General features: G+C 40.0%; 1 protein-coding gene across 8 annotated transcripts in view; it reads right to left on the reverse strand.

Annotated features, from left to right (window-relative positions):
- The window catches only part of PCDH15 (protocadherin related 15), a 443015-nt gene extending 431899 nt beyond the window's left edge, over positions 1–11116 (reverse strand). For all 8 annotated transcript variants that reach the window (XM_040607327.1, XM_040607329.1, XM_040607326.1 and 5 more), the window contains exon 1: positions 11000–11116. The gene's annotated coding sequence lies outside the window, so the exon portion shown is untranslated. The remainder of the gene's footprint in view (positions 1–10999) is intronic.
- Between the last annotated feature and the right edge of the window lie 5040 nt (positions 11117–16156).

Below are 16156 nucleotides of genomic sequence, written 5' to 3' on the forward strand. Positions count from 1 at the left end.
AAAACAAAACCACAGTAAGAATTGGTATAACAGAATCTCAGGAAGATCTCAAAGTCCCAACACAGTATTTTCCTGGGTTTGATAGCTTTAAAAAGATTGTTGGGTGCTCTATGTAGGGAAAGATCAGAAAAAGAAAATTTGGGTTCCTGTGCAGCAAGAAGGGTATTTGGGGAAAGATAATCTAAGTAACAAAGGAAAATTTTGATCTTATTTTTAGTAAGGGCATTAACATTTACTATGGTATGAGAGGAAGGGGGTGAATGGAGAAGAAAAAAAAAAAAAAAAGAAACATGTAAGATACACAAGGGTACAAAAGAAGAAATCATCAAAGTGAAATAAAAACTTTAGGGGCCATTAAACAGCCAAACCCAGAGTTTTTAAATAAAAGGCACACAAGATTGAACATTACTAAGACATTTTCTTTAACTAGGATACTGCATACAATTAAAGAGTAACAAATAAATTATTCATGTTTAAAGTAAGAGAGAATTTTCTACATGACTATAACACTTACTTCCGTGGCATAGAGACCAAGTATGCTTCCCTTAAAATTTTCTTCTAGAGACTTGAAAGCAGTGGAAAATCTAACCAAATTTATTATGGGTTTAACACAAGGTAGCTTGTGACAGACTAACCTAAGAGATTACTTCATCAGATAACATTCTCCAAATGCTGTAGATCTCATTAATCTGGATTTTAGCAGAGTATTCAGCAGCATCACATGGGAAACTATCAGTTAAGCTGCAACTAGCAGCGGAATTTATAGGTAGGTGAGCATCTGGTTCAAGGGGACACAACAGCAGAAGTCCTGAAAACTTAAGTAATTATTAGGTCTTAAAAATCAGTCTTGGAACTGATCTTATGAAGTGTTTCAACCAATAACTCTGTTGCTGGAATTAGAAATAGGTTGATGACACATAATAGAGCGGAGATATAGATAATGGAAGAGAGAACATAGGTATTACACAGAAATAACTAGATGTTCTGAAGAACTGAACAGCAACAGGACAAAATTCAATAAGGCAGAACTCAAGATTCCCGGGAAGTACAAGAAGTTTGCTGGTATGCTGTGCACTTCCCAGTGAAAACTGCACAGGAGGACAACCTAGGTGTTTTAGATAATTACACACAATTATAAACCATCAATGTGATCCAGGTGCAAACTGGCAAATGTGATACTTGGATCCAGAACAGACGTACTTCCAATAGGAACAAGAAAGCAATGGTATCACTGAACCAAAACACTGGTTATGCATAAAAATGCATGCCACACACCATCTTGATCACCATGTTAAAATATGAATGTCAGGTGAAACAGGCATCAAAAAAACCCAGTAAAAATACTGGGAAAAAAAAGACTGTATTTACTCTGGAAATCAGGAGAAGGACCTGAGTGTCAGGAGCTCCAGATATCCAAGGGAGCACCAGTGACAGAAGAATAAAAGAAATGCAGATGGGACCTAGTAAGTATGCCAACAATGGTAAGGCATTAAGGCTGCAGTAGCAGGAACCACAGTTGCAGACACAGATGGTGTTTTCCAATCTGAAGCTCCTAACACATATTTAAAATCATGAACTTAGAGCCAATGGCGCAAAAACTGGCTACAAATGTCAGTGTTACCACATCTCAGCCCTGCAAGTTCAATATCAACATTAAATTACACAAATGCCCTTCACAAGTCCAATCTTCATGACAATTTGTTTTTTCCTTTTTTTTAAAAAAAAAGGATAGTACTTGGGGATAATGGACGTTCATAGACAAAAAATCAACACACACACATACAACTTAAAAAGCAGAAATGAAGCTCAGAACTGGACATCTTAAACCAAAGCCTGCAGGACACAAGGAATCAATTCCCACTTTATACCTTTAACTGTTACAACAATTTAGCTGTACAGCAAGTAAAGACCAGACTCTAACATGGCCACTTGATTTTATTTTTAATCTTAACAGATTAAATTTCATTCATTTCATGCGATTTGAAAGTATTTCTGAGCAAATGCTTCTTCAGCATAAACATTTCTTGGAAAGATGTTATCATCAGAGAATCCCATACACCTGTAAACCAATAAGCTCATATGAAAAAAAAAAAAAAAAAGGGGGTGGGGGGGGAAGAAAGGAGAGAAAAAGAAACACTTATTTTTTTAAAGGAAAAAATCCTCTAACAACCCCCACCACCACCTTTCCAAAGAACATTAAAAACTTTGCACCACAATTTTACAGGCGACTGACTTTCTGGCAATGCTATTACACCTGAGCAAATATGACACCAGGTGACAATACAATTATTCCAACCAGTGATTTACCACAAGTAGAAAACCATAAAGAAGATATCGAGCCCCAAACTTTACAGTGTGTATATTCACTCTCCAAGGGTAAAGTGTGAAACACAGCAATTGGGTGGAACTTTCTTGCTTCAGCAGCTCAGTACAACAGCTGAGAGAGGAGCACTTCATTGTTAAGCAGAGCAATCCTCTCATTAAATTACACTCTTATTTCACAGGGTTGTAACTGCAAAGCCATGTGGATTATGTTCCTGAAACCTGAGCACTTACACCGATAGACAAAATGCATCAAATAACCCTGCTGGCTAGCCAGTCTTCTGCCTCCCCAGGAAAAGAAAACCAAAAGCAATAGTTACATTCAGATAACAGTAACTCAGAATTCATACACAATGCCTCAAATTCTCTGAAGCAAGACTCAGTCCTGTAAAAGTCCACAATACATTAACATCATTCATTATTTACTATACCAGTCAGCTGACTTTCTAAGAAGTAATGAAATGTGGACCTAGAGTTAACCTCACACGGCAACCTGTTACCCTCTTGCAACAATATAGCACTGCATTTATAGGTAAGCTTCCTTCTTGCATATAAATATATACACACACTTACCCGTTTTGTCTTTGAATTGTATGTAAAGTATAATAAACTTGATTACAGTTCTCCATATTAGACAGATACCAGTAATCACTAAAATTTGCAAATATATTTTTTTTTACCTAAAACAGTATCTTTACATTGATAGTAGTATTGTAGTGAATGCTGAACAAGGGAAATGCAAAAATCCAGGAAGTGTAATTATTAAAATAATACCCTAGCCCAGCCAAAGTAACAGACAAGGAATCAATAATGAAAAAAAAAAAGAAAAAAAAAAAAAGCTATGCAGTAAGAACAGCTAAATATGAAGGATATTCAAGGTATGACAAACAACCCTGATTTTTTTTTTTAAATTCAGGTTATCTGTGGCATGAGAAGAAGGGGATGAAGCAAGAGACTAACAGAAAGTACTAACACAGTTACTATTGCACAGAGTTTAGAGGCATATCAACAAATTAGCCATACACTAAGCCTTAACTCCAAAACCTGCAAAAATTAGACAAAATCTTGCTTGCCATCTGAAAATAACTTCCTCTGAGAAAGGGAAGAACAGTTGCAGGAGCTATACTTTGCAACAAACATTAATTTGTACTACAAATAGCTGAAAAGCAAGTGCTAAGATCTTTCCTACATCACTGCAGGGAAACTGCACTGATAGGAAAGACCGACTTCAGTTTCCCCAAGGACACTCTGCCCAAACAAACCTCTTTTACCGACTCCCCCCACTCTAAGCCTAACGGAACGAGGGGTGCACCGCAACAGATTCTTCTAAACAGATGAATAAACTATTAGTTCTGTGGTCAATCTTACCTCGATTTAATTCCAAGGGAAAGAAAGAAACAAGAAGAAAACCCAGCTTGACTTAGCAGTTCGAAGTTTGCCGCTCTGGGTCACGCAGCAAGTTCCCCCCCCAGGGCTCTGCACGGAGTAACAACAACGCCGCAACTGCGCGTCACTCTGCTTCCAGAGGAAACCCGATAAAACACTGAGCAACAGCGATCCCCGCGCAGCGCACGCAGCTGGCATAGAAATAACCGAAGGAATAGCAGCGACAAGAAGCATACCTCCGCACATCAGCCCGAGAGGCACACAGCTGCTCGCCACCCTCCGCTCCGCATCCCAACTGCTCCACCTGCCCGCGGGCACTGGGCGCGGGCCCGGCACTGCTGTGCCCGCCCCCTGCCCGCCGCGCCGCACGCCGGCCCCCGGCCCAGCCCCGGCGCCCCCGAACGCCTGCGCGGCCCCCAGAGGCGGCTCCGGGTCCCAGGGTCAGCGAGCGCGGGGCGCTGTCCTGCTCCGTGTCCCACCGGCTTTCCCGGCAGCTTGGTATCGGCTCTTTCTGCCTTCCCAGCGGCGAGGGAGGAAGTAGCTTACGCTTGTTTATGAGATCATTTGACAGGACAGGAGTAATCTCTTTAAAGCCCTTCCCAACACAACGATGCTGCTAGTTAAGGCCAAGGTATCCGAAATAAAGGTGCCTGATGTGACTGGCTAAAACAGAAGACAGCACCGCCTTTCAAGAAATATTTCAGTCTTTTATTTACCCTCACTATATTGAAACAGCATTAATTAAAACTCCCGTTTGCAGAAAAGGCTGCACAGACTCACAATGCAACTCATGTTGAGACTGCACAGGCATCTACCCAAGTTTATTAAAAATCAAACAACTGATAAGGACAGGTGGGATTTCACACCAAGCACCAACCCTTTCCACAGCCTACTCCTGTAAGCAGTTAAGTAAGCCTGTCCAAATTTGGGCTTACCTTTAAAGAGTAGTATCTACAGCTGCAAGTTGCAGTGTGAGCGAGGAGAGTGTAGTTACAGAACTTGCTGTGAAATGGAGAAAATGCTATGACAGTTTCAGATCTACTTGGCAAGGTATGGGCACCAGCTAAATGTGACTAATCTGGAAATAAAAGCTGGTGGTTATCTTCTAAAAGGCTTTTGTGGCCAAAGCAAAATAACTTCAGAGGTTCTGGCCCAATTTCCTACTGTGCTTTTGTCCCTATTACAAAAAATGCCATTTTTTCAAAATAAGAGTATTTTTTGTCAGGCTACAGGGTGAGACTAAATAGGAGCTCACTACAAAAGATTTGTATGGTGAAGTAACCTCTATGAAATAATAACATAGTACATCAATTACTTGAAAACCTGTGCTGGGACTAAAATTGCTCACCGGTTCTTCTAAAAAAAACCATAAAGAATTACTGCAAAACTGTCTAAAGCTACTGGTTCTCATACACAAGCTCTACCTACCAGTAAGACTTCAAATCTTTATTTCTTTCAAAAGAAACACACAAAACTTTAATTCAGACTAATCAGAACGAGCATTTTCTTTGTCCGATAAAACCAGCAACACTGAGACCTAACAATGAAAACTTAAAAAAATAAATAAATAAATAATAATTTTAAAACCTGGTATATATAGCAAAAAACAGAGTAATTACTCTTTCCCAATGTAGGTGTGTGCATTCAGTTTGCTCTATTACTAAGCTTTAGCTTTCCTGTGAGATACACCTGTCCATAGTGTAAGCCACAAACATATACTTCTGTAACCAGTATTCAACACTCACGTGTTCTCAAAATGCTAAGACCAGCTCCCATTAAATCAGCAGTACAAAATCTTTAAGTCAGGGTTTTGCTTTCCCCTACAACAAAACAATTCCTAAAGGCAGAAAGGACTATCCTAGACAAAGTGCCGCACAGTGAAAGAAAAAAGTTGCTTCATCATGAACACATATATTAAATATTTTATATGCTACAAGAACCCTATTGTTAGTTTCAAATTTTCTCAAAACATTATCAAAAGGAACTAATTCACCTTATGGTCTACAATACTTGAGTGCTTTGCATAAGGAAGTTATTTTGGAAGCATGAAAATCTGACAAAAATAACGATTGACTTGAAAGGTGCTCACTAATTTCTTTACCTTCTGTGAGGATCCTGTATCTCACCAATGAATATGTCCAAAACATATCCAGGGTCATCATTTCACAGAGGATTTTCTATGCAATCAATTGATGAGCATGCCAAAGTCTTCTTGAAAGGTATTTACAGTTATACAGCAGCACGGAGAAAATAAAAATACAATGTTACCAGACCCAGAGGTGTATTTTTCTGCTCTTAGGGATAAAGTGTCTGGAAAACAAATCCTGCTTTTTACAAAAGCAGGAACTAAGGTCCCACTAGAGCCTTATTTGTTCTTCACTGACCCTATCCCCACCTACTATTTCCAGGAGCACGTACTCTTAGGAATGCAAGTTCAACCCACCACTCTGCAAGATGGACAGATCTTCTGACTTATTGTGAAGCTGCTGCATGGCTCTGATTCTGCTCACAATTCTGTGTGGATACAACAGGTTTTCCATTTTAGCCTTTTAAGTTATATAGTTGTATAAAGTTACTTCCCATCTTCCAGCTATTTTAAGTACCTTATATGACATGAAAATCATTGGAAATTATGGAGCTTGTCCTCCCTAAACACATTTCTGGGCATATGAAGGAGAAAAAGGTGACTGGGATCAGTCAGCCTGGATTTACCAAAGCTAAATCATGCCTGACCAACCTGACTGTGGTAGAATGACAGGAATAATAAAGTGATAAAACGCGGATGAGGGGACAGCAGCTGTCATTTTCCTTGACTTTCTCAAGACTTTCAGCACTGTCTTCCACAACATTTTTGTATCCAAGTGAGGACGGCACAATCTAACAAAAAAATGGGTGAACTGGTTGAATGATGGGGCTCAGATGTGGCAGAAGGAGAGGGAACGGCCATAAGCTGAAACAGTAATATAAGGATATAGGGAATAATGTTCCTCCAAGAGCAGAGACAAGCAGTGCTGCAGGTTGCCAGTGAGGCTAGGCAGCTTCTGTCCTTGGAGGTTTTCTGGACCTGACTGGACAAGGCCCTGAACAGCCTGCTCTGGCCCCAGAGCTGGCCTTGCTCTGAGCCCGAAGATGGAACCACAGACCTGCCAACATCCCTTCCAACATAAATTTTCTATCACTCCTAGTTTTGCCTCCAAGTAAGTTACATACTCACATAAGCAGGCAGCAATTTCTTTCATTACTGAGTAGTTGCAAAATATATTTGAGAAATGTTAGTTACTACTTAGGAAACAAATGCTGGATCACGTCTTAAAGTTACCAGCATACATATTTCCAGTTAAAAGCAAGACCATAACTGTACAAAACAGTTAAAAATATTCAGCTTTAAGATTTTGTGTAGTTCAGTTGAGGCAAACAAAACTACTTGCACCATCCCACTATATAGATGTCTTCATGTTTTGCAATGTAAGGAGCAATGCAAGCAGCATAAGGAGGTTGTTGGAATTACACTAGACAAAATACAGCATCATTTTAGCTATGACCCGATGCAACGTTTTTACTATGTTCCTGAAAAGCAGAAAGTTTGCTGCTCTTGAAGGCAGAAAATGCAGATGGCAAGTGAATAACTGTGATCAAACTGATTTCAGGGAGGGAGGAGAATTAAAAATTGCTCCTGGTTTAGTTCTTATAATTTCATTTTATGAATTTTATGGTTTGAACTTGGAGTAAAAAATTTGGCTGTCTGTAATTCCCTGCTGACTGCCTCTTAACTACAGTAATACTAGTAGGCCCATTGTAATGTGCCACCGGGCATTCAAAAATGACCATCCTTCTTCTATGTGACTTGAAGTACTGGATGAAAAAAAACCTAAACGTAATTTGCACAGGGGCATGTCACAAACATCTTCACTGACTCTGCTCGTGCCTTTTTCAGTATTTTTGTCACCAAGAGGCAAGGTGTAAAGAAACACGATCACAGCCGACTGTGGAAGGAATTGGGAGGGCTGGAACACATTCTGCAGAGACCTGCAATCTGCCCATCTGTTCACAGGGAGGGATTACATCAAATCCCATTGAGCTTTCATATTCACAAATCCAGGAGGAGCAGTAATTGGTTTACTGAAGTTTGTTAGATTCATAATTTTATCACAAATTCCTCTCAAGGCAAGTTCATTCACAGTATTAATTTTTCTCCCTTTTCAACGGCTCATTTGTTCTGTAGCACTATAAATATTATGTGAATGAAAATCACAGGAAATGGCTATTCTGTGCTCCAGTGCTTTATTAAAAGATATGTTTCCAAAAAAAAAAAAAAGAACCCAAAACCATAAAGCTAATTATATCTTCATTTACACAGCTCCTTTCAGAAAGATTATCTAAGACTCTTTATAGAGCATCAAATTGTAAACCCACAGCACTGACTACAGGCAAACAATCAGATATATTCCATATGCAGCTGTGAAGACTGCCATAAACATTTATATTCATGCCAGTTCATCTGTGCTAGGATTAACGGAGTGAGAAAAGCTGGCCAAGGACACCTATTTAAAGAACCAGGAGGTTTAAGTAGATGGAACCAGCACAGTAACTTCTCATCTAAAGCACAGCACAGCTAATGACTGTGTAACCTGTAGTTCTTACTGCAAAGGCAACACTGGGGGCCTGATCCCACCCAACCCCTGCCAAGGAAACTGTGCTTTATGTGTCAGGAGCCCTTTTGTACAGAATGGAATTTGACCAATGTACACGCGCTCAGAGCCTGGTATACGTGAGACCCTCATCTCAGTGGTAAGGCTTGTTGGGGCAGAGTAGAAGGAAAAGTGACCAGGGCAATGTGGCAGAACTTGGCCACCCTGGCAATCCTGAATTGAAACAAGATTTTAGGGAAATATGGGATTTTCAATGCCTAAATCAAATCACAGACTTGAAATACTCCTTTTTCACATAGTAACTCTGCGCTGCTGGAAGATCACAGGTGTTGCTGCATTTTATCCTTCACATTTCCCAGCTGCCTGAAGCTCCACGTCTGTGCAGACTCAGAACTGAGTCCCACCAAGGCTGAGAAACACAACATCTCCCACCTTAAGCCAAGTGAAAACCAGAGAGTAAGGACCCACATATATTGGCTTCTGTACACATCACCTCCCACAACCTAACTCCCACGTTGCACGCCTTTCACAAAGTTAGGACTACAGTTTTCTATAAAAATCCTGCCATATAAGGGATGGAGGTGCCTATCATCTTCCACATAGGAAATGAAACCAAACTCAAGCCCTTCAGGACCAGAAGAAAACAAGAAGATACTACTTCTGTTTTGCAGAAAAATGCTCTAAGCACCAGGGAAGTAACAATTCTGGTAGAGATACTCCTCACATCTACTGCTGAATCCCTGCCAGCAAAGTAGGTTTTACTGGGCTGCAAAGCCAGATTAAGAGATAACTCCTCTGTAGCCTGGTGATCAGGCTTGTTTAGTGTAAAATGCAGAGAAAGTCCTAGGACAGAATCCCCTTCTGCTGGCATGTTTTAAACAGAAAATGTGAACTCTGCTTAACCTTAGAAGAAAGAGAATAAAAATCTATCTCCAAAGCATCAATCCAGTGGGTGGGCACAAAGCTCTCCTTTCACATCAACCCTGATGGAAAGGATGCTGCTTGGGTAAATTCCTCTTATCTCAGGTCACTGTTGTGGCATCTGGTGTCATGTTTACAGTGCACAGCCTAGTATAGCAAAGAGACTCAGAGCTGAGCAGGGTGCCCAGGGCAATGTGGCAGGGTGCTGAGGCTAAGTGCAGCTGCTCAGGTGCAAGGTTTTTAAACTCAGGCATGGTGCGATGCTAGCACAGTTATGGGCTTTTAGGGCCAGCACATCCTAGTGAGCCTCACAATCTCACGAAGGGTGATTCTGGTTAGGATCCAGGCACCCCAGAAGATGCAGAAGGTTTGTTAAAATTCACTTAATATTTGAAAGAGGCAGAGGAATGTAGCAAATACAGCAAGTACATATCTGTAGGCATATATGTATATAAATAAAAATATAAAATATACATAGAGAGATATACGCACACATCTCTATTTAAAAGTGTCTAGTTAATGTATCGTTATACTTGGTGGTATAAGAGTTTAACAGCTCTTGAAGCCTGGAAGCATCCCTTTCCACCATTTTAAGCCTACCCAAGCTTGGAACACCAAACAAGATCCAACCACTTCAAGCACAAGACAGTGCCACACTACTGAAGTCCCAATGAATAGGAAATAGAAAAAAAACAATGAATAGAAATTAAAATTCCCTCTCTTCTTTCTCTGAATGCAATGGCTGTGAGAGATGTTTCTGAAGGTCTCGGTGGCACAGTAGTGTCTATAACATCCAAATGCCATGGTCTTGTCCTAGAAACATCTCTGTGGTTCAGATGCTTATGCCCTTCAGTTGCTGTCAACAAGCAGGCAAAGTAAATATCAGCTTTGAAAACTGTTTTCTTCTGTGGAAAAGCTGTTCAGCTTTTCAAACCAACAGCTTCACAACCATACGATGATGACCTGGCTTCCACTCGCTACTACAGCAATAAGGATGCAAGTGATGAGCTACAGATAAAGACCATTTTATTCCTGTCCCACTTGAACCCAACTTGCTTGCTGTTGTTGCATTCTGCTTTCTCCTCACTAGGTGAGCTGACAGTAGGCAGCAGGGGAAACAAACAAAAAAACCACTTAAATGATTTGCTAATCCTTCAGCAATAAAAGGACAGCAAGATGTATCACAAAAAATGAAATGTCCTTTGTAGGAAAGGGGCATTTTATATCCAAATACTAGTTCTTATGAGACATCTGACATCCCTTCAACTAGCAATTTTTGAAAAGCTATAATCCTGTCTGGGAGATTTCTGGCATATTTTTTTCTCTCTCTGGTACATTCTCCCATACTCTGTGCACTGTTTCCCACTACCACACTCAATGCATTCAGTTGATTATCTGTTTTTCACCACCTGAACCTTTGTTCTTCAAATGACTATTTTGTAATGGTCACTCACAACTACATTTTTTGAAGGCTAAAAAGGCTGTCTTCGGAGACACTATTTTAAAGCTTTGCTTGAACATCAGAAAGCACTATAACATAGCATACTATACGTACAGTATTATGCAGTACAATATCCAGTGAATTTACTTTTAGTAAGCTACTACACAATGATTTACATTATTCCTGTTTTCACAGTTATTCACAGAGCCCTGATTAGTAGTTACTACATACTAAAGATATTTTTTTTTTAAAAAAAAAAAAGTACTTTTTTCTATCCAACCTGTATTGATTTCCCCCCAGGACTCAACGGCAACCTCTGTTCCAGCATTGACACTTCTGGTTGGATCTTCATAGGAATTCCACTTCAAGCTAGAACCACTTTATTCCCGTAGTTCTATATACCATATACCTGCAAGTTAACTGAGGACTGTAAGTCAACTGCATGCTAGTTCCTTGTCAGTCAGGGCTAATTCCCACAGATTAAAGAAGGAAATCCTTAGAGTCCCCAAGGTCTTAAAATCCTACTGTTAGAGAAGAGCATTTTGTTCCTTCCTAAATCATCTGTCAAGAGAAAACAAAAAAAAAAAAAAAAGATTTGCCCATTCATTATTATTATCTGCACCAAAAGTATCAGAGGAGATGAATTAAGACCATCACTTTCTGACTGTGAATTAGTTGCCAGACCACCTACTACCAATGCCATGCATGTTTACCCTGATTAACTCAATGATCACACGGTTACCTGATGACAGTAACAAATGCACAACAACAGATCCCTCCTCTCTGCTGTTCTGGTGTCCTTATGCAACTGCTCTCCAGGGAATTCTGATCCCTGTTCTCTGAACAGGATGTTTTGCAACTCTGTGACAAATGGTCAGAGACAGAAACTGTAGATCATTCTTTTGTTCTTCACCACTAAATAAATATTTTTCCCTAAATTCAGAGCAGTATTTCCCCTCATGATTCTCTGATGTCTGTAGACGAAGGCTTGTTCCTAAAGTCTATGGGCATCATTTGGCAGGGGTATCCATTCTCTTACTCGAACAGAAGCCTGAGCTCTCCCTTTTAGGCTTTGTCCACACCTTCCCCACTTTTTCACCTTCAGTTCTTCCCCTCCTCCAATTCCATTTTTCCCTCAGAAAACAGAGAAAACTTAAATTATCATTAAGAGCTTCCAAGAAAAAGATGCCCACCTCAAATACACACACACAAACTGCAAACAGCTCATCAAACATACCTGCCAGAGAACCAGCAGGAGAGAATTACCCACTTTGCTCCAAAGAATCTTCTTCTCCATTCTGGATAAAGGGTGAGTTTCAATGCACTTTTATCAGCCTTTACAAAAAAAACCACCAACTAGTATGACTCCAGGGCTACCCTTTTGTTTCCACCTTTGGATCACAGTGTTAATTTACTTTTTCTCCTCTGAATAAGTGTGAATGTTTAGGATAAGGGTCTTAAAATACAACCAGGAGTTCACAGTTCTGCAATTCTGAGTCTCTACTAATATTAGACTCTTGAGGATTAAAGAAAAAAGACTTCGCCATGAGTTAAACACAACAGCAGCATTGCCAGTTTTTACAATGCTGAGGCACATACAATAAGCAAGCAGGGAGCAAATAATTACCTTCCTAGTGCCAATGAGCTTATTGTGCATGTGGGTGGAGCAGACTGACTTGAGCTATGAGGAGCAGAAAGGATGCAGGCATCTGGCTTCTCCATTGCGCCCATGGCAAATCACAGAACACTGAATATCCAGATTTTCTGTTTCTTTTCTGAAGTTAGCAGTGGCAGTATTTGCTTCTTTAAATGCTCTGCATAGCTGTTATTTATTTGCTGTTGAAAATTCTCCATCGTTTGGATATATATAATGCAGTAGAAGAAATGTACAATGTGTATATAAAATACTTTTCTTCCCATTTCTTATCCAGCTGAGGAAGGAAGATTGTAACCACTCAATGCCTTCAACCTCACCTCTTAGAATCATTTTTATGTTAATGCGTTATTATGTGATAGACTTTGAGCAAGGGTCAAGTAGCTCTTAGAAGCAGACACATTGTGCAGTATTGTGAAAGTTAATGGAAACATATTTAAAGTACATTGAAAAGAACAAAGGTGGATTAAGAATACCTTTAAGTATTCCCCAAATTCATTTTTATGTTGATTCAGTTCTTACAGGAAACAGGGTAAAACATTACAGAAGGACCTGTGGGTTTTTTATGAATTATACAGAAAAGACCAATATGATTAACAATCTAGTCTAAAATCTTTTGCAGATAAACCCCTTATCCCTTTTCCATCTCCATATGTTGCTCTGTACTCCATTCCTAATTTTTATGCTGAAGTATTCCAGAGCTGGATGAAACACCTCCAGAAAAAAGCACAGCAGTCCACACCGTCAGTGTTTGACTGAATCAGATGAGTGTTAGGAACAATTGCTTCTATGGTTAAGAAAAACTTCTCTCCATATGCATATGCTGAGCCTAGCAAAGGAGTAAGAGGAAGGAAGGCTCTCCTTATGCTTTGATGATTTTCTGAACTGAAACCTCAATATCTGCAACCGCTACATAGCTTGTGCTAACAGAGAATGATTGTTTAGAAACACCCTTGTTAGGTCCTTTTAGATGAGATGACAAAAGGAACGAAGAAACCTGTGCTGATGCTCTACCAGTGGTGTTTGTTTTCACCATCCATTTGCCCTTATTTTTGTCTTCCCTCATCAATGTATGTATGAAGCCACTTGTACAAATTTACTTGCAGAACCACTATGCTGTCATCTTCAAACCTCTCCTTCACTCTCCTTCTGTAATTGCCAAATGCAAGGGGATACATGGAGAAGAGAGTTTTGTAATATAGGGGGTTTTACCCATATTTATATTTTATCATGAAAACATAATTAAAAATATGGTCCAGATCTCGACAATGCCTTTTCTCTCTCCCTTCTAAATGCTAATTATGCTCACATAATTTTTCCTCATTAAAATAGCTCCCTTGCTTTAAACTTAATCATTTCTTATCCCTATTGCCTCCTTTCCTTCCAGCTCTCCTGTACTTTCCCTTCCTGTTAACTCTTCTTTCTCCATGCCTCGTATATTTGCACCAATCCTTTGACAAGCTCCAAGTCTCAGTGATACACCTCTGTTCCTCCTTCCTTGCCATTCCCCAACTTTCCAGCTACTGCCTTTACTTCCTCTGTGCCTACCCCCACCAATTCCTACTCCTCACTCTTTTCTCCTCCTGTCTCTGGTGCACCTCTTCCCTCTTGCAACCTCTTCTTTCTCTACTGTGCTATTTCCTCATATACTTGGGTGATCATATCACTTTTTCCTTCCATCCTCCTCTCCGTGTCATCCTCTTGGCTGTCCCTACTTCCTTTCTCATGCTTTCTTCCCATCATTGACTCTTCTCAGGGGCTCTTGGAGGACCTCTCTCAGTGCTGAGGTCTCAGCAGTCACATCCTGAATTCAGTGGAATTCACTTCTACCCTGCTGTCATTTCCTTTTTCTCTCCACTGGTACACCACTTCCCAAACATTATCATGCAATAATCAGCTTTTAAAAAAGGTATAGAATTTCAAACTTCACTGTCAACTGTCTGTTAGCTTTTCTACACCCATATTTTTCCACCGACATACAATACACCATCCTTCAGAGCATGCTGTTCACATACATATTTCATTGCTGGTGCACTTCCACCTCTTGTGATTCATATCCACCAGGCAGAAGTACCTACTGAGACTAAACTCCTGTCACAACAGTGCCAGCATCTGGAAGAAGCCCCGATGTGACTAAGGGAGATCAGGTAGCCCACACCCCTTTTTTCAGCACAGATTCCAACTGTTTTGACACTCCGGCAAAACCGATACAGAGAGCTCATCCTGAAGAGCTGTAACTGCTGGGTAGGACACTCAGATTTACTCCTGGAATCAATATCATGCTTCATTCCCTTCTACTTATCCAGACTGGATCAGATGAGATCTTGATTTAAGGGAAGTAATGCTCACAGTCTGGCTTGGTGAAAACATACTGGTTGAAAATGGACTCCAGGACAATGCTCTGTAAGCACATGAAGTCATTGCTGTGCAGCCGCTCTGCAGCTCTCAGGAATGAGAACAGTTCTGTAAGAAACCAGAGGGCCTGCTGAGCTCTGACCAACCTCTGTCCTGTCCCCAGTGTTCTCCACTAGCCACCTGCTCACAGCAGCAGTATGCTTTAGAAGACCATGTGTTGAAAGACATCCAGGGGAAAAAAAAGAAGAAAAATAAAAAAGAAAAACCACCCAGCAGTGAAAGATCCTAGGTATATTGTTTACTGCTTGGTGGTGTTCACGCTTTTCACTGCCAGCAATCTGGTTTTGCTATGGGAACAGTGCAAGAAAAAAAGACACAATTGGTGTTGGATGCCAAGTTCAAGCGTGCAGCTGATTGGGGGTGCCTCCTATCCCACCTCCTTCCTCTCCAAATAAAAAAAAAATAACGGGAAGAGTAAGGAATAACCCATGAGTAGACCATGCTCTGAGCACAAGGTGAATCAAGGCTGAAAACAGTGCTCTTGCAGAAACAAACGTATTTCCTAAGGGATACGTACAGGGAAACAAAGGCCCTGGGAAGGATTATGGTCCCTAGTACCTCCTGCTCAACAAGTCTGAGTATATGCCTCAGGTAAATCTAATAATAATCTTGGAATGGAGTTAGTCCAGGGCACAATGATAATCACTTCAATGCCCTCAATATGCAGTTCAAAACAGAGGAATTTATCTAAATAATGTACTTGCTAGACTTGGTTGTATCTATAATGACCTTGACATTAGCAGGTCAACATCCAACGCAGAATAGTAAAACCAGCTCAGCTACAAAATAATACAGATGATCCTGCAAATTTCTCTGCTGCTCGGCTCATCTGTTACATGGTGTGTCTGATAGCAGATTAAGAATAATGACAAATCATATCCAATAAACTCAAAATGTGAAACACTGGAATTATTCTGCATTCTTGCTTATAATTTTAATATCAACTTTTAATATCAAATATCAGATTGTTACCAATCTTCATATAATGAGACAGCAGCTCATTAATGAAGAAAAACTGAGATTTTGTTTGCATTGTACTGAATTACAATTATCCAGAAATAAATATTCTATTGTTATACATTCAGAAGGAAACATAATTTTGATGTAAACTTCACAACTTAAACCCCATTTCTTACCTTGCACCCTTTCAGAAAAAAATGTCACATTTACCTTTTTGAATCACAGAGGTACACTTAATTGTCAAACAGAAGCCTTAGCATTCAAGTGAATTTTCTCATCTGAGATCATTCTGTGATCTATACCCAATTATTACTTTCAAGAGAGAACAGCACTTCATTTTATGATTTATACAAGTCAGAAAGCCAGCATTCACATTCAGTGCAACTAAACTCCATTGATCTTAAATAA

The sequence above is a fragment of the Falco naumanni genome, chromosome 9 (assembly GCF_017639655.2).
Source record: "Falco naumanni isolate bFalNau1 chromosome 9, bFalNau1.pat, whole genome shotgun sequence".
Taxonomy (NCBI): domain Eukaryota; kingdom Metazoa; phylum Chordata; class Aves; order Falconiformes; family Falconidae; genus Falco; species Falco naumanni.